General features: G+C 37.4%; 2 protein-coding genes across 4 annotated transcripts in view; both read left to right on the forward strand.

Moving 5' to 3' along the window:
- The window catches only part of LOC139941481 (kiSS-1 receptor-like), a 127,189-nt gene that overhangs the window by 93,323 nt on the left and 11,316 nt on the right, over positions 1-22,550 (forward strand). The gene's annotated exons all lie outside the window — the stretch shown is intronic.
- LOC139941480 (G-protein coupled receptor 54-like) overlaps positions 3,979-22,550 on the forward strand; it is a 112,140-nt gene continuing 93,568 nt past the window's right edge. For both annotated transcript variants that reach the window (XM_071938005.1, XM_071938007.1), the window contains exon 1: positions 3,979-4,146. The gene's annotated coding sequence lies outside the window, so the exon portion shown is untranslated. The remainder of the gene's footprint in view (positions 4,147-22,550) is intronic.

Below are 22,550 nucleotides of genomic sequence, written 5' to 3' on the forward strand. Positions count from 1 at the left end.
ATGTTTTGCAAATACTTGAGTGCATGTGTTTCACTGAAAAAAAAACTTCTCCTTTGTAATTTTTGTATTAATCCAATGAACAAATATGTGGCATTTGATGCGATCCTGTTATCACATCACTTGCTTTCAACATGCGTATGTGTGTGTGAGGCGTAGATGTAGGCTATATGTACATAACATCAAACGCGGACCTGAGCCTTTTCTGCATGATGTACCACTGATACCTTAGATGGCTCAGCCTAGCAAAAAACATATCATACACAAACTGTGTTCTGACACTACTATATCAATCTGTTTTCTGTCGAGGCACAGTCACGGTAGAGCAATGAAGAATGTTTTAATATTCGTAAATGACCCATATATCACGGTAATAACACCCTGTGAATTGATTGACAAAAGTGCAACCTGTAATCGTAAGCAAGGGTAGTCTGAATCAGGACTTGGGGCGAACTGTGGTTCCTTTGGCACGAGCGTCTAATTACTGTGACCTGAACTTCAAATGAATCTAATGATTACAACCTCAAAAGGTACCTGTGAGATTGATCAGTTCAATCCATTATCAAAACAAATGAAGAGAGACAACACCAGTCTTAAAGGGATGATGTTGGAGGTTATATTTTTCTAATGCACGGCCGATTACCACACTCTCGTGTGTTTGCACTATCAATGTCCTAATGAGTTATCGAGATAAAAAGGTGTTTCAATAAATCCCCCTTGGGGATAAGAGTGGTAACAGTTTGAGCCCTCTCTCTCTCAAAGTGGTAATTCGTTGTTGGAAATTAAATAAATACAAACACAATAGTGACAATTATATAAAATCTGTTTAACCTTGGAAACAATCAAGAAGTTTTACTTATTTCGACCCGGGACCACTGTTTTACCTGAGTGCGAAGGTCGGAAACTATACCACACAGTTGATGGATGAAACATTGCTGGTACACGGATGATTCAAACCAGTTGACAGCTTCCAAGGGAAAACATAATGATGTGTACAGCAAACAAAATGTACTAAATCCGTATCCTGTGAACTTAGTTGAAATCTTACAGGTGAGAGAAGGCTGACGGCGGGACGCAAAAGGGCTTATAACGACCGTCTTCGTTGGTGTGAAATAAGGGAGAAAAATGGTTGCATGGCTGTAATTTGAAGAAAACAAATTCCCGGGGGGGGGGGGCACGGACATAAAATGGGGATGGGGAAATGCCCTTGTATGAAGTTAACGATGTATGCTTCAATAATACACAGTTGTACCCAACTCATCCTTTAAACCAATTACGGTGTGATTAAGATGTCTCGAAGTAAACTTGCTGTCAGATACAGCCACAACTGTTACCCTAGCGTGATCGTTGATTGCTGAATCCTGTCAGTATACTATCCGTATCATCAGTAATGCCAAGCACACTTTTGTGATTAATGATCGACCTTTATCACTAATGACTCTCTACTGCTAACAGGAATATTCATCAATTATGTATAGAAAAGATGTTTTGTCCCCAGTGGAGTAAGACAATCATTATTTGTAATAGCGTATTATTAAACAGTGCGTAGAAATTATTGAATTGCTGTCCCGGGGAAATGCATGGTCAGTAGTGATGTTTTAAAGGGGCTGATGTCTTTCAGGCATGTAACTTTTCCTCGGATCAGCTGATTTCCTCTTTTTTTTTCCAAGTTTAATCATTCAAAACTCTAAAATACTATACAAAATCATTGACAATGTGCTTTTTTTTTTTTGGTAAAGTTACAGGTGCATGCCTGGTCTTTGCCCCACCTCTCTGTGAAGGGTTGGAGGGAGGAAGCTGGTTGCGCTTGACAGTTGTTGACCATATTGGGAGGGGGGCGGTATGAAGCAAGAAGGAAAACAAAAGAATGTGATTGTAAAACATACACTGTAAATCCTTGGGTGTTAACATTGACACCAGTGAAGTTGTCACATTAAAAATACCGAAGGGAAAATCAAAACTAACATCACGTGTTGTTAAAATAACACCAATGTAATTGTTTCGGCAGTCATGAGTGTTATTTTGACACCCTGTGGTGTATATTTTGAGTCCCCTTCGGTATCTATAGCTGACAACACCCATTGTGTCAATTGAATTATTCGGTTTTGAAGTGTACAATGGAATACTAGAAGCAAACTGAAAATCAAACACGACAGTTTAAAACATTTTCTTAACAACGGAAATGGAATGTTGTATCTCAACCAAGTTTAAGAATTGAAAATGGCTAACGACAGGGTGACTCACAAACTAATGAATACTTAATTTTAATGTGAGTTCAGGAGACATGGTATAGTGCCATTACTGAATGCAGTATATCATTCATCACTTTAAGTCGTATAATTATCGCGAGGCTTTCAAACGTTGAACGAGTCAATCATGTGCTTACAGCGTTGCCTTTATTCTTTTTGACGGACTAACATTTATGAGAACTCAGAAACTAATGAACCGTTACATAATTTGGCTAGTCTGTATATCTGACTTCACAAAGGCTACACACAAAAAGACGGGCTAACCACCTCAAAAGACACTTTTTTTTTGCAAGTAAAAACAAACCGAAATTATAAAAGCTGAAACGACCGGTACGAAAAGGTACGACCGAACTTTAGGAATAAACGAAAACAACAATTATAAGGAAAAACAAAAACCATAAGTTTTTGTTAAAAGCATCTAAAAGTAACTAACGCACACATAGACACAAACGCACAACAAATTTAATACAAGACATCCCCAAGAAATAAAATGAATACCAAAAATTAAATAAGACGTACATAATTAACATAATTTATTTATAACACAGCTTTGACATGCTTGACTAATGAGTCAGAAAGAATAATGCCCACCAATCATGTATTAGTTAATTGATTTCAATACGTTGTGTTTGATTTATTTTCTCAAAACTATCAGCAAAGAGTCACGGCTGAAACTTGTTTCTGTTTCAAAGATAAGTATAGTTTTAATCCCTCCTTTTATCCCCTTAGTTGTGCTGCCTTTAATATTCCCTCACCCTTAATGGAATAAACTAGCATCAAAAACACACGTGTCGTCTAACTCGACACCATTGTGACTCAAATTCACCAAATGTGACACTAAATGATGAATTACGGCACTATCTCAGACTAAACTGTACAAACACCATCTCAGTCTATGTGTTGCGAGACACACGAACCCAAAAAGAGAACATAATCATGTATTCTTTAGCTTGATAAAAGGTGAATCGTTCATTGTATCAACCAGTCAGTCAATCAGTCAGTCAATCAGTCAGTCTTTATTTTTTTTAAATGAAGCCCCCATATGCAATTCGAGGTATTCAGTTAGCGTCTTTACTCTCCAGCATGTTTTGTTTACACTAAAAAAACCTGGCGTGGAAATATAGTGCTCAAGTTATTTCCCGCACGACCGTAGTGGAAACATTTTAACGGGCGTTTTCAACACCTTCGAATGTACGCTTTATTATTGGATATTGATTATCAAAAAACATATCACTATGTGGCTGATGAATAAAGACCTGGTGTAGAGAGATATGTTGAAATGCATAGCGGCTACTAGCAGCTGCACAAATGCGTCAACAGACAAAACCGAGGTATGCAGTGATTGTTTGCCTTTATAGTCCCAAAGTCAGTTAGCCAGCCGACTCAGCTATTGGATCGAGGGCGGCAGTTGGATGTAAGCTCACTTCGTCCAGCATCAGTTTTCGTTGCAGTTAATCCTGGATATATTCCCGCAAGTTGAGATGGACCTACATTTCCCTTGGTAGTTGTTGCAACTAATACAAGAAAAGTAAATGCTTGCAATGTTTTTTGTGTGTGTGATGCTTCAACAGAGGGGGCACGCCACCAGGATATATTAGTACTGTAGGCTTGTATACAAGTGTGCGAGCTTAACACCTTACTTGAGAGAGCGAGATATATATAGAGAGAACAAATAACACAACCCGAGGTGGTGAGGTTCACTAACAGACCATCTCCAAACAGACGAGGAACAGACGCTGTTCGGGCAAACTTTGAAGCATCTGTCTTTGAACCGCACTCGACGAATTCTCAAGTGTGTCGAACACTGTCGACATTTTGCGTTTCGGGGGAATTTCAGTTTTTGTTAGGAGTTTGTGATTTGTTGGCACTAGGAGGGGCCCGTTAGGTCAGCACTCAAAAGGTATGTAAGCATAATTCCTTTTTCTTTCTCTCTCTTCATAAACTGTGGAACCGAGAAATGGCATGACCCACGTCCCTGGATTGATCATGACATTGCTAATGATGAGTGCCAATTATACGTGTTAAACGTACGAAAGAAACCGATTAAAAATTTATTATAATGTTTCAATTTTACGGCCAGATGCATTCTGATCGCTTTGAATGTATTATTTGTTGTGAGTTTAACAAGAAAAAAAGTAAATTTGTACGATTTATTTTAATACACTTGGCAATGTCCATATTTGTTTTGATAGATATCTATTATCCGTTGCACTCGACATTATGATGGTCAGTGTTCAATGCAATAATAACAACAGTCGCTTTGACACGTTTGTTTAACTGCTCAAGTATTTAGTTAAGTAAACCCCTCCGTTGAAACTAAACCCGATGAATTTGTCTTGAAGTTTTAACAATTTTTAATTGGAAACCCGAATGACTTGTCACGATGTAACATGGGAGAAAAAGTTAAGAACATTTTATCATCTGAGATAATGTAATGGCTAAATTTGGAAGCCCACTTACTATGTCCAATTTGTTAGAATGTACATGTTACAAAGTTAAATGAACCAGAAAAACACGTTACGAAACACAAATCTTATAATGAAATCGTCTGAGACAATTCGGTCTTTAGACGTTGTGTTTGCTCTTTTCCGAATCCCCCTTTTGATCCCTAAAACAACTTCCCCTTATAAAGATGCTTTAATGGGCGTCATGTGACAAATTCCAGCGTATAGTGGAATTTATTTCATGACAGAAGAAGACATTGAAATTAAGTTATGCCCCAGTCCAGGTTTCAAAGCTTTTAAGGGTTTTACTATAATAACTTAAGCTATATACATTCTTGTACTTCAACGTTGTCACTAATAAATCAAGGTCGGCTCATCGAAGCGGAACCACGGCGTCTGAAACAAATGATAGTGCTTTGATGGAGGCGCCACCTAAGCATGTTTTCAATTATTCAAACGTTAATCCTTATACCGCCATTCCCAAGCACTAATTACGGTCATTATATTAATGGAGAATATAATCGTTAAAAAATATTAAAAACAATGTGGCTTTGTGATGATCAGTTAAAACAAATACAAATAAAATAAAAAATAAAAGTGCTCTCTAACCAAACAATGGATACGAAAACAGGAAACAATGTTCTTCCAGAAATGGTAAGTATAATATGCGACTCTTAAAATTAATTATGACAATGAACGCGCGAATTGAAGTTTATAATTTGTATGAGAATCGCGTTGTTGGAGATTCTGCTACAATTTTCCATATCGACTGGTATCTGCAGCAAAATAGTGACAAAGGTCAAGACGATCTAAAGAGGTAAGATGCAAGTTCACTATATTCACATTATTTGTGTTATAATTTGTAGTTGTAAACATCCGATCCAATCAAAATACAAACATACGGAACCAGTTGGCACATGAAAAAAAAAAAAAAAAAAAAAAAAAATACCTCCTAGGTTACAATAAAAATATACAAAACGTGTATCATAAGGGGAGTTATGCAATTTCGTAGGCTTATCTTTAACGTGTGAAGTTTATTCTCTGGCCAACGGCATACCGGGTCTACCCCCAAAGCGCACCCCTTGGGGTGCAGGGCTGACTGACTGATATATGAATACTTGACCTATGATTTATGAATACATTATTTAACATCACCATGGAAACGAATCAACCAAAACACGGCACCACATGTTAATACTGCAATTTCAGCCGTTGAATACAACACAATACACCCTAAATTACAGCGATGGCATTGCAAAATTAGCGAATATTCATACCACTCAATGTGTCTGCATGGATCTAGTGGATAGCCATACCCAAACAGGTGTATTTTATCGCTCGGCTCGGGATGTGCATCTTGCGCAAAATAAAACAAATTATTCTCATCCATTCCACAGCCTTGGTAAACGAAAGCCGGTTATATTTAATCAAATTGTGTTTATTTAAGCTGATAACCCGATGATTGACAGCCTTGCATGGCAACATTATAAGTACATGATATCTTCCATATTTAAAACACCCATCATGAACCAAGGACATGTATTGGAGTAAAATCACCTGGTTTTCTTTACACACTGTTGAGTAGTTGTTTTTATAGCAAGCCAGGGGAAGATGTATAATGCTTAAAGGAACACGTTGCCTTGGATCGGACGAGTTGGTCAAAACAAAAGCGTTTGTAACCGTTTTTTATAAAATGCATATGGTTGGAAAGATGTTTTAAAAGTAGAATACAATGATCCACACAAGTTTGCCTCGAAATTGCGTGGTTTTCCTTCTACTGTGCGAACTAACACGGTCGGCCATTTATGGGAGTCAAAATTTTGACCCCCATAAATGGCCGACGTGTTAGTCGACGAGGTAAAAGGAAAACCACGCAATTTCGAGGCATGTTTGTGTGGATCATTGTATTCTACTTTTACAACATCTTTCTACCCATATGCATTTTATAAAAAACGGTTACAAACGCTTTTTAAAGACCAACTCGACCGATCCAAGGTAACGTGTTCCTTTAAAACAATGGCAATGACCGAATCAATACATGTCAAAACAGCATAACAACATTACAAAGGGCTGGTTGACAAACCAAAACAATTTGAATCAGCTTGTTTTGGTTCTGAATCAAAGGTTTTGGATATGATTTGGTAAAAGGTTGTCAACATTTGCTGGAAGTTGGTTTAAAATCTGGGTGTGCGAGTTGTTTCCTAACAATTCTATGTACTTGTGACATATAAAACAGGGTGTCCACAATTGCAACAGGACACGAATTACATCCTTCGGGCTAAAACACATTATACTGTATCTTGTCGGAACATTTTTGTTGTTGTAATTTAGTTTGTAATTTAAAGGCCATGTGATTGGAGTATGACGATACCGATTCAGATTCAGTTAATTGGCAACTTGGCATTAAACCATATTCCCTTCTAAAAAACGATGGTTACATTTGCAAGTTATTTACATAGTTTGTGTTGTGTTAATGAGTCTAGGGCTTAAAGGTAGTTTGCATGTAAAAATGACCAGAAACCAATTTCGAACCACTTTGCTATAAATGATACACATCCGATGTCAACGATGTTTAAAATTGAGTTACTCGCAATCGTAGCATTAAACAACATCTACAACATTTGATGAGTGTTTCATTCAAAAGCTTGATATGTAAAAAGATGTTTAATTTATTTAGGAGCCTTGAAAGTTTGCATTTATACATTGTCCAAAACCAATTTCCAACCTTCCTAAATGACATACATCTGGTTTGAACGTAATAACTAAATAACTGATGACATGTACAAGTGCAAACCAAATGCGTCTGTGCCATTCTTAAGCTACTTGCTCGAAGCCACGCCGGATAGATAGATCTATACATTATATATGCACACCTCATCAGCAAGAGGTTGCATTCGATCTAGGAACAGATCAAAAGCGACTACTTTATCTGGCTTTTAGACCCACTACGGGAATTGAGTGAAGGGGCAGAAGGCCACAAGTGTTCATTCTAAGATAGATTTTCACGGACTTCGCGTACACGAGGAAGGCACTTTCATTTAATACCTTTCTGTTTAGCAAGTTCGAGATCGTGGTCTGTTCTAGATAGACAAGATAATGAGAATACAATGTCATTGTTTCAGAGAACGAGAGAGAGAGACAGGGGATGGGAAAGGGAGGTTTTTTTTTAATTAGTGATACACTTTATGACCATGTTTGTTGTGACTGCATGACACATACTGCGATTGTCTTAACAGTACATATAATTTCGCAAGAAGAGAAGTATACATTTCAAATATAGCCTACCTTTATACGCACCCCGAACAAAAATATTGTCAAAAAAATAGGGAAAACCAAACCAAAGGGCTAGATAAATAGATCAGCTGGTAGAGCACTGGTACGTCCATATGTGAGTCGTTGGTTCTAATGTAGTCCTACATTAGTCAATTTTTCTCCGTTTAACCCAAAATTACAAAACAAAACTACTTTTTTTAATGATTTTTATTTAAAGTGTTTATTGCTTTATTCATGAGTTATTTCACAAGTTGCCAAACTATTCAGTTTTAGAGACAACCATCGTGCTACAACCTTAACTGAGTATTCAGTTGGCCTAAATCGGAGCCTCTCTCACGTCTTAACATATTCTCAAGATACAAGGCCTCCACGTAATAATGAAATAAGACGCTATTTGAACACCTTTTAGAGTGGGAGGGCTTCCATATGTGCATAGCTGTGATGGGGAAACACCACTTAATAATAAGGAAGTCATCAAAACAGGAAGATAAAACCACAAGAAAATATTGCAAACCACAAAATGCGACAGTGAGTCAATTTGTGTCAGAAAGTAGTTGAGCGATTCTGCGTAACAAGGGCAGAGAGTTAACAGTATGATACATAAATAACAAGAAAGCAAAAATATTGACTCGATTTGAATTGATTTAAAATGGTTTATTAACAACAAAGACTATCGCAGCCAAATGCAGAATTGCAGTCAAAATTCTGATTCTTTTTCTTAAGAAATAAAGCTTTCCCCACTGGTTTTTCCCGATGATACCCCGTATAAATGTGACAATTACTGCTTTGCGAAAATACCTGCTGAACAGTATCTACACAGCAGGGACATAATTATTTTTTCATTACTGTGACTCCCCAATAAGGACTCATGTGGCACGTCTATTATTCTTAACTACCCCATCCAATTTTGTATTAGAGGATGTGCCTGTAGATATCAAGTTCAAGGCCAAAGTGCGTGTACTTTTATTGCCATACCGCTGCCTTCATAACGAACATATGTTCATTGCATTGCTATTTTATTTTTTAATCTCCAACATTAGAAGCGGCGAGGGTTTTATTTGTATTTCCTTCAACCGTGTCCTCCTTCACTGACGAATGCAATTACAACACATCGCAAGTTAGACATTCATTTCGAGAGGAATACTTAATAATTGTCAACTGTAGGACTGTTTAAAAATATTCCCCTGGAATGTGACGTCATGTTTTGTAAATGGTGCACGGAATGCTGTTAGCGGACCGATTTCGTGGTACGGTGAATAGTGCCTGAAAGTGGTACATGCATGACTACAAATTGGTGTAATGATATGGGGACAAACTGACTGCAGTCTTGAAAAGAAGACTATCAACCCTCCCCGTTTTCAAATCACACTATTGCAAGATGGTTTGTCCAGACCAAGTCTAGAACAATACAGTTTTAAGGTTTATTGTACAAAGCTTGTTGCTTTAATTGCATTTGTCTCGACCTGGATGTGAAGACGTTCGTCTTTTCTCTCAGTTTTTTAATTATATTCTAAAACACAATTTATAAATACTAATTATCCCAAGTCTTATAACGGCACACATTCTCTTTGTTTATTATTACCAGTCTGAGACACCTTGCCCTTTATCAAGCAAGCGTCGTCTATTGGCCTCGGCATTTCAGTCTGTTTATAGTAGTTTTGTCATTCTCTTTGTTGTTAATGTCAAAAAAGGTATATCGAGTTTAACTAATTGTAGCACAGACCCCAGCACAGACCTAATATTCCCATCTCGTGTCCTTGCGCGTCTGTTTTAATGTTTACGTAGACCATGCAGAACCATTTTCATTAATCTTCATTGGCTTTTGTTTGCATGTTCGACTCGATCCCATATTTTTCTCTTCTTCTTTTTCGATGGTGATGGATAGAGATGGAAATCTGATGTTTTTCAAGGTGTTTGTGTCTGTACTTATCTTACAACTATATACATACAGTTTGCTCACAAACTTCGTTTGTCGTTCACACTCGATTACATACAATCTCATACGTCTCTTGTTATTACAGAGAGGTTACACAAGTTATAGAGAAAACCATTTCATCTTCTTCGGTTTATTCTAACGATGCTTCAGCTCGATCATCAATAACGTATAGATACCATTTCACCTCATGATTGTTTAGCAAGCTTGTCTCCTAGTCCTGCTTTGATTATTTTCCCTCCTCGTGACATCATTATCTTTCGGAGCCAGGAGCAATCAGTTGAATTTGGAGATGTCAAATCATGACTGGTTTCAATTTAAGCACGAAGGGCTGAGTTTCAGCTCCTAACGCGTGTGACACTGAGAGAACGTGAAGGATTAGCAATATAGGGCCTTTTTTTAATGTAGTGGCCTAAACCTTATAGGCGCGTCATCACGATTAATATATCGTTGACCATCATTATGTTTTTTTTTTGTCTTTTTTGTTTGACCGCCAAAGCTATCGGGTAGCCGTGTCATCGGTCACGTACGATTGGAAGGTCATCTCAATTTAAAATTAAGAGGACCCTTAATGGGGAGAAAATGAAGAAGTGAGCTGCAAGTCTATTTGTGGTTGTTATAGTAGTTTGCAATGATGTCCAACGAATGTATTGACCCAATGGTTTTGCATGTGTATACCTTTTAGTGTCATTATTGTTTACTCTCTACTGGAAAATGTGACTTATAATATCAGCCTTTGTTTCACACATTACTATTCCGTTTTATCCACACCCAAAATGAACGGTAACAAATACAAATTAATGGGTAAACAAGATTACACAAGATTTATGTTAAAACAAATGTTGCATAAAGAGTGCGCTGAAATCAGTATTTTTCAGGAAATGGCTTTTCGTGTCTGAATTTGTGTACTCTATCAACTTGAAACCATTTCGTAACTTCATTCTGGCGTCGAAGAAATTGGCATTTAGTTATTGAGTTTCGGAAGATGAAGTTCGAGGCCAGTTCATTAAGTGAGAAATGGATTAATCGGTAGGTAGGGTTTCAAGTTTCATCCTTCATCATTGTCTCTCTCGATTGGATGAACTTGAGAATTAGCTCTGACTTGAGTTATTACTCAAGAGTGGATGTCATATTTCAAGAATTATCAATTTTGGGGTCTGTTCTATTAAACCGAAACTCTGCATCGAACAGTTGGTTGCAGTTCATTTTGATTTGATGCCTTTTGATTGGTTGTCCAACATTGTCAGGGGAGTTTAAAGGGTCTATTAACATTCATAAATTGCTTCTCATTTTGAATTAAAACATTAGAACGATAATATAAAAGCCAAAAGTGTACATGCTTTAAACCGTATATCGTTTACGCTTGATTTGTCGCTTCAGGTGGCATACAGAGACCTTTTGGAAAATAAGTTGTGAAAATCAAGAAAAAAAAACCGCTAAGAAGTGAAAAACAAACATGAAGCAAAATAAGTATAACTTAAATTATCGAACAAAGGTTGTCAACGCAGAGATCTGTACAGCAATGAATATTCCTTCAATCAGGAACACACTTTGACGCGTACTTTGATGAAATTGCTCCCGGGGAACTGTCTGCCGATAGCACACGTTTCACGCCGAACATACTGATATTAGGCGCCTTCGTAGGCTTGAATCTGACAGGCGCATTAAAGAAACTTACGCGCTTTGTGAAGTTCAGAGTCTGGCAAATTATCAAATTTAAAGGGTATCTGGATTGGTTTGAAAGTTATACGTCAATATACCCGGGGCGAATTTCCTACTTCAGTTATTCCGGAAATAATTTAGTCAAAATATCACTCAACTAGGAATGACAGTACATTCAATATGTATAAAACCTCCAAAGTGTAATCCTTTGGGCTTTCTAAATATTTGAGTTACGTTGAAAAATGATGTCATATATTTAAAAATAACTACATGTTGTGTCCCCATTTCGATTTGAGGTTAGCATGTGGAGTTCGTTGTCTAGAAAACAACTGCTTGCAGTTTTTGTTTACTATTGGTCTATGCTTGCTTGCAACGTCTTTAATCTTAGGATGAATCTTGTACCTTCTTCTGTGTGGGTTAATCATGAGGAAATTTCCAAGGGGAATTACTTGGAGTTACCCCTGTAATGGAAGATAAGTTTTGAGCTAGATGAGCCGTGGCGACGTGAATCGTGCTCCTGGTAACAACTCGCGCTCTGAATGGTTGTTGACGTACCTATAGACTGACAACTTCTTCTCTTGGGAACTCCCACTGTTTACGCGTTCACCAGAATTCAAGCGTTTTTCAAAACGATTTGCGCAAAACTTAACACTGTAAACCTATATTTTGCGGAATGTTGACCCCGATAACATCTTACGCAGACAGCCATCGTCATTTACACAATCAATACTAGACTGCACCTAGTTATTATAACTGCCTTTTGGTAACCCAACTCTCTGTATTTACAGGACTATTAAATGGCCAATGAGGTAAGAAGTGTGAATCCGAGATGAAAATAATTACTTAACACAAAAACAGGAACAAGTCTCCAGGAGTGATTGTCTAGGGGGGTTAAGGTGATGTGTTTGTCCTCCGACGGCCAATGCGACTATCAAATAAGAGGAACTAGAGGGCACTGGAATGGTTCAAGTGTCACTTAAGTCAAGTCTTCCTAGCCGACGAGCCTCTTGGATGCGAGCCGCTGACGACACAAGTATACCCCTATCGTATTAGTACATCTTCTCTGATATACCTTACCCCCTGCGTGTTAAGAATGTGCCGTCTCCCTCAGACTCTGATGACGCTCGGCCTGGTTTGGCGACTGTATTGGCAACTCGCTGAACATTAAAGGCACTGGACACTATTGGTCATTTCTCAAAACAATTGTTGGCATAGCAGCTTACTTGCTAACGAGCAATGGAGAGTATAAACATTAACAGGTGTTTGAAGCTTTGCATGGTGTGGGAATAATAGTAACAATAAATAAATATAAATGTACAACCACGAGTAAAATCTCTTTTGAAGGAGCCACCACTCCTTCAAATGAGATGTTACTCGTGGTTGTACCCGCAAGTTTACTAATCACATTTACTCTTAGTATAAACGTTGTGAGAAACGGCTCCCTCTGAAGAAACACAAAGTATTGCAACGGGGGTGTTTATTCTCTTCCAAATCCGATTTTCACAGTTAGCTAATTTTACGTTGGGATACACCAAGTAAGGATACTGGTCTTTGGAATTTACCATATGTGTCCGGTGCCTTTAACGGAATTCTCCCAGGGAGGCAGAGAACTTCAAGTATGAAAACAAAAACGAGGTCTGCGTTGAGTCGGGGTTCCGCAACCTCGTCCCCAGGGTGTGTCGAGCGGTTACAAGGTTGACCGCTCTCTCACCCTGGTGTTGGATCGTTTGCATATCCAACATTGTTATATACGTATGCACATTAAAATAGTCTGGCTTATTTTCGAAATCCACATCTTCGTCATAACCTCGTAGTACGGTACCATATTTAATAGCTTGTTTGTACATTATTGGTTGCCGGCGGCTGGCTGTACCTTATGGATATGGAACATAGTCTTATATTGTAAAGTCGTTGTCCAATCAGGGTCCAAGTAAGGAGTTTCCATCCCATGTTTTACTATTGTAAACATGGTTGAAAATAAATCGGGGACGAGGTTGGGATTACCGAGGTGGTGATCAGTGGATAGAGTGGTTAAAAAACAAACAAATTAGGGCGTCGTTCAAACCGCACTATTGATCCGGCAGTATGGAGATAACCCAAACATGAACGATAATGCAACCGGTACCGGGTTTTGTACTGTGAATAGTGCAGGGAGAAAGATCCTTAATGGGTTTTTATCTCTACTTTGCGTTTCCTAACATTGAATAAATTTGGGCCTTTTCTGGGGCAAGTGTTTCGAGCAGAGTGCTAATGGTTATACGCGGTAGCATAATGGTTTTTATTAGCATACCGCCTTCATTATCACTGCGATACTATCGTCAAAATAGTACATAGCGATGGTGATGCTCTTATATACTTTGCGTTACTTTGCAGCTCTGAACTGTAACTTACCTTTTTTTGAACATCAGCTTTTTAACTACTTACCCTTTTCCCCCTGAGAAAATACAATAAACTGTTGAAAATTGCTTACTAACCAAAACGACATATATGGCAAAATGCAAGACACAGTTAGTGGCCTGAGGTTTCGACCCTAGTTTTTGAGAAAGACTTGTCTATTCTTATCATACATTTCTGTGACATCAAAGTTGAAATTTTCCAAAAAAAACTATCCTGGCTCAGAAAGACTCCACTCATCTGGCTCTCAGTTGTAATTCCGAATCAGTTGTAATTCCGAAATAAATGCATTTCACTTTGAGCCCCAAATAAGAAAATGTATACGAACGAGTACATAGTAGAGTGATATAAACACGTAAAGTAAACAAACACCCCTACACACCACAAACAAACTATTCGACACCGAAGTCGAATACCTTTACATATCTAAATACAGACTATATAAAAGTAAGTGATAACTAGCTGTCGTTTTCATTCCAGCCATATGTCGGATTTCACCGACACGTGTCTGTAATTGATCTAACTCGACCATAAGGCCAATACACCCTATTCTGTCGCCATGAGAAGCTATCAACTGTTCGGCGAAACCTATATTTGGCCGAGGTCGAGGCGGGGCGGGGAGAGGGGGGGGGTGGGGTGGTCTAAGCTTGCATCCTTGTACGGGCAAATATGTCAATCTAGTCCCTGAACTTGTCTTCAAAGATTGTCTGACGCTACTTTATTACCATTTCACAAGATCCTTCTCATATTGACATTTCGTTTGATGCGCGAAGGTTTTTGACGTCCCTATCATTATACCCGTGTGGTTATGAATCGATATGACATTAGTTGAACGTGTAATTGTTGACACCTTTAGTCACACGTGTTGTTTCGCGTACGAGTTGGTCACAGGTTGACAGTTAATTTGCATAAAGGTGTCAGTTAACGTTCAGTGTCTGTTTATGATGCATGTAATAGTTCAACTTATCAGGGGCCTTAAATGTGAAGTTTGCTTATTTATCAAGGCAATGCCGATATAGGGATATTTTAAACAAAGTATACAATACAAGTCGCATGCAAATGTTTCAGCTGGAACTACTTGTTGAAAGAACTGCAACAAGCAACGTTAAAGGCACTGCATGCATGGCAATTACTCAAAATATTTTATAGCATATAAACTCACTCCCTCTGAAGTAACGTTGTTTCGCGAAAAAACAGATATTTTCCTCGAATTTGATATCAAGACCTCATAATTTTATTGTGAGGTCCCGAAAGCCAGCATCTGAAAGCACACCTCTTGACAAGACACAACTTGACGTGTGACAAGAGTGAAGGTTTTTTTCTTCCATTGTTATATCGCAACTTCGACGACCGATTGAGGTCAAATTTTCATAGGTTTGTTATTTTAAGTGAGAAGACCGTTTTTTGACAATTACCAATAGTGTCCAGTTTCTTAAAGGTTTACACAATCCATCCATGCCAATTTTAGCGAGGTGACTGGGTATCAAGAACTGCATCTCTGTCCACAGTTTAAGTGAACGTACACAAATCCCTTGAAACGAGAACCAAAACGAATCATGCATAAACCGAGAACTTCGGAGCGGGGATGGGTGAAACTCTACAAACCATGCATACTAGCGGGATGCCGCGCTTCGCGCGGCACCCCGCTAGAGGATGAAAATCATTTACACAAAATTATTTCGAAATGTAATGTGGGTGAGGGTGTTATACGCCTCTCTTAACATGGTCGCTGCCCAAACTTCCTGCAATCAGATGACTTGTAAGTGGGAGTTTGGGTCAGGGTTTTGTATAGACTTGCAACCCGACGTCTGAAACCACACAAACGTATTGAATTCCAACACTTAACCGTGTTGATTTCCACAAGGATGCCATGCCGCTGGACCTTCTAATTTCAATCCAAGATGGCGCGGGTTACGCTTTTAATAGTATAGATTACTCTGACGTGTACCCTTTCTTGAATAGTTTATACTGTCAACAGCTGCAGTGTTTCATACTAAGTGAGTTTTCTTGGTCATCAAATTGGTTAGATATTTTCTAAGCTATGAACCTACCTTTCAAGAGGATTCTTATGAAAACCTTGCTTCATTCAGTCTTCCCCTCTACGAACTGTTGGGAGCGCATCTTTGTGCATCCGAATAAGCTCGGAACACTTCAACCAACTGAAGAAAAACAGTCTTTCTCGAAAGTCATCAGTAATATTAAGGGAAAGGGATAATCTTACTTTAAGGATAGGAACACACAATCACTCAATTTTGAATAACCAAAACCTGAAAGGTACACAAACCATTCATAAAATCTGTCTGTAATCATTTGGATGTGAATTGTTTCAATAGGACAATGTCCTAACATAAAAGTTGCCCATGTTTGCAAATTTCATACAGCTTACCAAGAAGGCTACCCAGTTAGTTTTAAGTAGTCATTTATCTGTAAATTTGAAAAGAAAGGGGGGGGGGGGTGATGAACCCGAGTTTGTGTAGCCATATATACAAATCATACACTGCAATAGTTAACGACAATGTAACACAAAATCGACCTAGCACTTTTACCTTTTTACTTCACTGTACTTCCAGTCGCTCAAAATTGTCTGTTCTGCTGATGTTTATATTCTAGTAGGATCAATGACTTGTGCAACATTGTGTGAACAGTGAATAGAGAATAGTGATTAGTTCCAGCGGGTGACAGCTGGTTTTTCTTTGAACTGTTTGGTAAATTATGGTTCCACCTTGATGAAATGTTCAACGAACTGATAAGTGTCGCAATATACAATGTTTTATCTTGACGTAATGAAACAGTTGTGATGACAACGATCGATCGAAGAATTGTCTTCTCACGTGGTAACATTTCGAGCAAAATTTATGATATATTTTTCAGAAACACAACATATGCGAGCTGTCCTTTCGTTTTTACTTTGAAGCAGAGTCTTTCTCAAAGGCATAATCATGTATTTAAAGTACAGGCATACCTTAAGTACCCAATCATTATCGTATTGTGACTTCAATTAGTGAACTTGAGTTGTACTTACATAAATCGTTTACTTCCTGAACAACCACAATATAATCAATTGGTCATTCGTACACAAACTTCACAAATTAATTTTCTCGTTGTTGTCTAATCGATAAGATCATAAAAGCAGTAGACTGGTATAGAATGCATTAACCTGGCAAACAATGTAAAACGCTCAAGACTACAATGCTGCAACGGATTATTCATTTCAAAGAAGTGTATTGCTCTCGGTGCTTAATGACCTTGACATTCAAGCAAGTAATGATGCAAATTTGCAAAAGGTAGATGAAGCGAGTTTGGTTATGACTCTGAACTTTGATAAGAAGTACCGCTGCAGCTTTGTATTGTTTAAAGCCACTGGACACTTTCGGTAAACAGTATTGTCCAAAGGCCCACACTTCGTGTATCACAACTCATGTATAAAATAACAAACCTGTGAAAATTTAGGCTCAATCGGTCATCGGAGTCGGGAGAAAATAACCGAAAAAAAACCCACCCTTGTTTCCGCACGTTTCGCCGTGTCATGACATGTGTTTACATAAAACCGTAATTCTCGTTGTCGAGAATTGATAATTGTTTTTATGTTTTCTCAAAAAGTAAAGCATTTCATGGAACAATTTTCAAGAGAAGTCTTTTACCAATACCTTCTGGGAACCCTGTAAGTTATTTGTAAATCTGTGAACTTTTATTTATTTTTCTGTTCCGAAAGTGTATAATGGCTTTAATGCACATGATATCACATGGTATCCACTCAAATTTAATATGAAAAGCATTACGGACAGTAGCGTTTCTCGGGTAATGTGAAAAAAAAAAAATATATATATATATATTCTCACAAACCGCTCCATGTTGTATGCAATACTTGAATAACCACATTTTAAAATGAAACCCCCATGGTTATATATGTGTTATATATAGGTATGTATACAACTATACAACCAGTGAAACAAACAGTGGGTTCTATAGTTATTAAAGCCATTGGACACTTTCGGTTAACAGTATTGTCCAAGGCCCCACACTTCGTGTATCACAACTTATATATAAAACAACAAGGGAAAACCCACCCTTGTTTCTGCAAGTCTTGCCGTGTCATGACATGTGTTTAAAATAAATCCGTAATTCTCGACAACGAGAACTGATAATTGTTTTAATGTTTTCTCGAAAAGTAAAGCATTTCATGGAATAATATTTCAAGAGAGTCTTTCACCATTACCTTCTGTAAACCCTGTTATGTAAGTTATTTGTAAAATTACTGTGAACTTGTTTTTCTCTGTGCCGAAAGTGTATTATGGCTTCAAATGTTAAAATAATCCGCTTATGCGTATGAAGAGAACTATTTTATTACATTTACAGAAACAAAAGTCACAGAATTACGCTAACAGATGGGAGGCCATATATGACGACACCATTAATCCACTTAAGTTATTATGAGTTACTGATGACAATTTAAGGTATCGAATGTTGACATGGATATGCCTTATGTGGAACATCATCTACTGTGTACAAGAGCACGAATTCCAACCACTAATTCATTGCTATGTGTTTGTATACCCTTTCATTTCTAATACCTTTCATTTTTACGCGGAAAACTAAAAGAAAAATGCAAAATATGTCATGTCGGATTATACATGCATTATGCAAGCTACTCACAAGCAATTATGTGTCTTCTTTGAAATCATCTCTTCAAAGTAAAGCCGACAAACCTTGCTAAAGTTTCATCCTCCGGATCCCACACGTCACAGACGATAAACATGCAGTTATGTTTATAATCCCTTCTTCTTCTTCTTCTTAAATCTCAAGTTATCTTTTTACAAGCCCGGGTCTATTGTCCAGAGTACGGGAGAAGGGTTTTCAAGGAAGGAATCTTGAATGGATTTTGGCGCCCTTTGAGTGATGCTCTGACCATACCCTAACATCCCTAGAGATGAACTCGACACCTTATCGCCCTGTTCCAGACAGATTGACAATACCATAATTTTATTTGAACACCGTGAACGCTTGAAGCGATTTCTACTTCAGAATTTATTCACATGAATCGAGTCGTACTCGAAGTTAGGACCGCATTTATTATTATTTAAAGGTGCAGCTAATTTTTGTTTTTAGAAATCTGACATGTACTGAATGAATGTCATGCGTTCAATTGCTAATTACCTGGCATCATATAATTCCGTTATTGGAATCGTGATCTATATAAATTAAATCTGCAAAATTGAGAAATACATATGGAAAAAGAACACAATTGTGATAAAATTCAAACTAAATTAATAATAAAACAATCATCCGCGCAATGAGCAGTTAAATGGTATAACTTGTCACTCAAATTTTGACAAATTTAAAGATACAATTGGAGTTCAAGTTGCGAATTCTCGACTCACAAATAGTTTTGCCCAACCTGTTGGTTGAATACACCAATTATTGCTTAAAAACGCAAATTAGCACTCTTTCAACAACACATAAGTTGGTAAATTTCAGTGCGTCAACTACACCGACTTTCTAAGCACATAAACAATAACAGTTGCATATAATTAGCACAATTTAGCTCATAATATGGACAAGTTGCAAGTAGCAATTGCATAATAGTTTTTCCTCTGACTGATTCTTTAATACATGTTTGGTTAGCAAATATTCTGTATACAACATTTAGCGTTTGTGAACCAGGTCCAACAAGTAACCGCCACAAGTTATTCTCTAAGTTCAAGTACATCGCATTGAAATTGTACAGTATGCCCAACACATACGTTTTTCCTTAGTAACTCAATCCTCAAAGTTAATATAAATTCAAACCCCTTCGTTGTGGTTCAGTAAAGGTTCAATGTAATTGTTGACAATGACAAATCTGCCGCCTCATTCTTTAGATTTCGTGGATGGTTCCATAGCAAAGCGTCAGGCGACGTAATCAATTATCCTAAGCCTGTGCGATTTCTTAGGAATTTAAAATGAACATAATTAAAGTTGTCTGTGCTTATTTTTTATAAATGTGCCATTAGACAGAAGCATTCCGGTCAGTAATTATCACTCGAGAATTGTTGAGAATGAGGTGATGTTAATTGACATTATCGACATTTGGGTACAACTGTAATTTTGCTCGTTTCTTCTTGTTTATTCCTTGTTTATTTCTTGTTTTACCTTAAAGGCACTGGACACTATTGGCAAATACTCAACATAGATTTTAGCATAAAAACGTACTTGGTAACGAGCAATGGAGAACTGTTGATAGTATAACACATTGTGAGAAATGGCTCTCTCTGAAGTAATATAGTTTTAAGAAAGGGGTAATTTCTCTCTCATAATAATAAACTACTTTAGCTGAAGCCTTTTACTATGCATCTGGAAGCACAAAGTGAGCAACGTAACGTTTTTTTCTTTCCTCTTTCAAATGAGTCGACGAAATGAGCCAACATTTTCACAGGTTTGTTACTTTAGGCATACATCTGTGTTGGGCTACACCAAGTAAGAATACTGGTCTTTGGAAATTACCAAACGTGTCCAGGGCCTTTAATTTGTAGCGACATCAGGCAGCCTGTGCAGACACGAGTCACGGGGTGGATTTGTAAATTTTATCTTGTCATGACGTCAACAAGTGAACTAAAATTTGGAAGCATACATTTGCGCGACGAGAAAAAGGCATGGTTTAATTTGGTATTCTTGTAATTTTCTCCCCGACTTCTTCTTGTGTAAAATGTGGCAATATAATTATTGCAAGACACATGTGTTCGACAACCTTTCTGCAATGTGTTTTTGTTACATAAACACTACCTGTTTATGCGCCCCAAACATACATCCTGAAAAACAGTACTTTGTTTCCCCTTGAGTAACGCCATTCCATTATGATTTCCCCGGGAATTTCCCTTTGCCTGATTGCAGCTTTTCATCAGCCATTCCCTTTGTCCTTTTATCGAATTCGTTCTAAATTCGTCACGAAATGGCTATTTTAATCATAATAAATCGTGTCGGTGTGTTTCGCTGCGGGCAATGTTCAGTAGTGAGGAATATTTTCGTGGACTCGTCAACTGTATAAAACCACATGCTCAATCGCTTGATCGATTCGTTCCAATGGCCTGGTATGCTGTGGTAATCTGCCTGGAAAGTAACCTTGACTCTGACAATGGTATATTAAAGGGAAAGTAGAAGGTTTTAGGAACCCTTGGAAATTTCACTTAAAGGTGGTCGCGTTTTTGAGATATCGCCGAAGATCTGGAGCGATTATGTCCACGCTTGAAGAATACTCAACTTCCACACCAACTGAGAAAAGTTTTTGAAGGATTTCAGCAACAATCAATCGCTACGGTTTTCGTTGAAGTAAATATTTATATCGCTAATAAATGTAAGAAAAGGGAACGCCCCTCAATACCCTTCCAAAAAAAAAAAACAAAAAAAAAAAACTCTGCTTTATTACTGACCGTGAAAGTCGATAGTTGCGTTTAGTATTAACTCATTTAAACATCAAATTTGTATCAACATACACTTGATTTCAAACTACGACATGTTTGGTTTACCATGTTGACCTGAAAACTGTTAATTGCTTTTACACATAATTCTTCAGAACCAATAGTCCGTACGATCCCCGCAGGCAGCTTTCGATTTGTTTTTTCCCTTTTTTTCTTCTATTCCACACACAATTTAATTTCTCGTTAAAACAACAACAGCGAAACGATTAACACATACCTGATAAATCTTGCCACATTCACACTTCTGAAAACGGCAACATGGGCAGTATAACATACATATGTTTCCTTTATGGAAATTTTATACTTTTGTAAAAACCTCTCAACATAGACAAACTTGTTTGTGTATATAATTTTATTCTATGAAGGTCTGCAAAAAAATATTATGTGACATAATTAATATGCGAAGAACATACATCCCAAAATGTCATTTTACACAGAAAACATACCCTTCCAGATGTTGAAAAGTCTCGAATGTAGATCAAAGCTTTGTGTACATTAATTTGTTTCCTTTCTCTGTTCCGCTCCGTCTACCCGACAATGATTCTAGACAAACAAATAAATGCATTAACACATTAACATATGTTTTGTAGTGCTGTTCAATTAACTGAAAAGGATATGCTGAAAAGCGACACAGCAAAAAATCAATAACAATTAAATAAACAAACCAAAAAAATGTTTTCCGCATAAAAACACAACCAAGAAGAATAAACAATCTAAACGAAATAGACAGCTAATTTAACTTGATATTTAGCAGGTATCATTTGCTTGATACCAATATGTATCTTTTTAACATTCGTTGTGATAGCATATAGGTCAGGTTAACTGCACTCTAACAACATTAAAGTAAATTATTGGCTATATGGTATAGTGGTTTCAATACATTTGACTAATTAAAATTGGTTAAGGAGTCATCCTGGCCTAAATAGGGTATCAAAAGCCTACAATAGAAAATTAAATTCTAAAGAAAGTTTTTTTGTAAAATTTGTTAGTTTGGACGTACTTAAAACGTAGTTTACTGTACCTTTAGTTAATTGAATAGGCCCAGATAGGTAACTAGGATTTAATGGGATACGCGTGACCGTTTAAAAAAGGCACTTTACAACCAAAATAGAATGCACCACTGATTATGTGCAGGGTAGAACTGATA

This window comes from Asterias amurensis, chromosome 9 (assembly GCF_032118995.1).
Source record: "Asterias amurensis chromosome 9, ASM3211899v1".
Lineage (NCBI taxonomy): Eukaryota > Metazoa > Echinodermata > Asteroidea > Forcipulatida > Asteriidae > Asterias > Asterias amurensis.